This window comes from Gekko japonicus, unplaced genomic scaffold (assembly GCF_001447785.1).
Source record: "Gekko japonicus isolate JY-2015 unplaced genomic scaffold, Gekko_japonicus_V1.1 scaffold1070, whole genome shotgun sequence".
Classification (NCBI taxonomy): Eukaryota; Metazoa; Chordata; class Lepidosauria; order Squamata; family Gekkonidae; genus Gekko; species Gekko japonicus.
This window is the reverse complement of record NW_015173153.1, coordinates 477,053-478,535: the sequence shown is the minus strand read 5'-3', so window position 1 is coordinate 478,535 and position 1,483 is coordinate 477,053.

The window sequence follows — 1,483 nt, the reverse complement described above, 5'->3', positions numbered from 1 at the left end:
GAGCAGTTCTGCCCTCTCTTCATCACCTGTTACAATATTACTTTCCTGTCCCCGCAATGGGCCTACCATGTCCTTGCTCTTTTTCTTACTTTGAATATAAGAAAATAACCTCTTTTTTTGTTTTTAGCATCACTCGCTAGCCTAAGCTCATACTGAGCTTTAGCTTTCCTAACTCTCTCTCTACAAGCACTAGTTACTTGTTTATATTCATCCATGGTTATAAGGCCCTCCTTTCACTTTCTACCCAGCATAACTCTAAGTTTGTCAAAATTTGCTTTCCTGAAGTCCAACCTATATGTCTAACTACATATAGCTTTTCCCTTCCCCAAGACTGCAAATTCCAAAATTACATGATCACTACTATGCAGGGTGCCCACTACTTTCACCTCATCAACCAGTTTTTCCCTGTTGGTAAGAATCAAGTCCAAGGTAGCAGATCCTCTTGTTTCCCTCTCCACTTTCTGGAAAATGAAGTTGTCAGCATGACAAGTCAAGAATTTATTGGATCTATCATTTTTAGCGGAGTTGGACTTCCAACAGATATCTGGGTAACTGAAATTTCCCATGATCACCATATCCTGTCTCTTCGAGAACTTTGTAATTTGTTCTAGGAGTGTTTCATCCAAATCCTCTGCCTGGCTTGGTGGTCTATAGCAGACACCCACCATAATATCACTATTATTTCTTACTCTTTTTATTTTTACCCAGAGATTCTCAACTGGATTTTCATGCTCAGATTCATGTGTTTCCTCATGAGTATATACCTACTTTACATATAATGTGACTCCTCTGCCCTTCCTTATTCCTTAAATAAATTGTACCCCTTAATCCTAATATTCCAGTCGTGAATGTCATCCCCCCAAGTTTCAGTAATGCCTTTTAGGTCATAGTCCCCTTCCTGTATTCCTCCTGCTTGTCTCCCATACTCTGGGCATTAGTGTAGAGACATCAGAATCCATGTTTTATCTTATTTGAGGTGTGGTGACCAGAACTGCATACAGTATTCCAAATGAGGTTGCACCATAGATTTATACAGGGGCATTATGATACTGGCTGATTTGTTTTCAGTCCCCTTCCTAATAATTCCCAGCATAGCATTTGGCTTTTTAAAATTGCAGTTGCACACTGAGTCGACATTTTCAGGGAGTTATCTACCATGACTGCAAGATCTGTCTCCTGGTCAGTTACTGCCAGTTCAGACACCATCAACATATATTTATAGTTAGGATTTTTGGCTCCAATGTGCTTTACTTTGCCCTTGCCCATGTTGAACCTCATTTGCCACATGATGCCCACTTGCCCAGCTTCGACAGATCCCTCTGGAGTGCCTCACAGTCCTCCCTGGTTCTCATCACCCTGAACAGTGTAGTGTTATCCACAAACTTAGCCACTTCACTGCTTACTCCCAACTCTAAATCATTAATGAACAAGTTAAAAAGCACCAGAACTAGAACCGAGCCCTGCAGTACCCCACTGCTTCCAC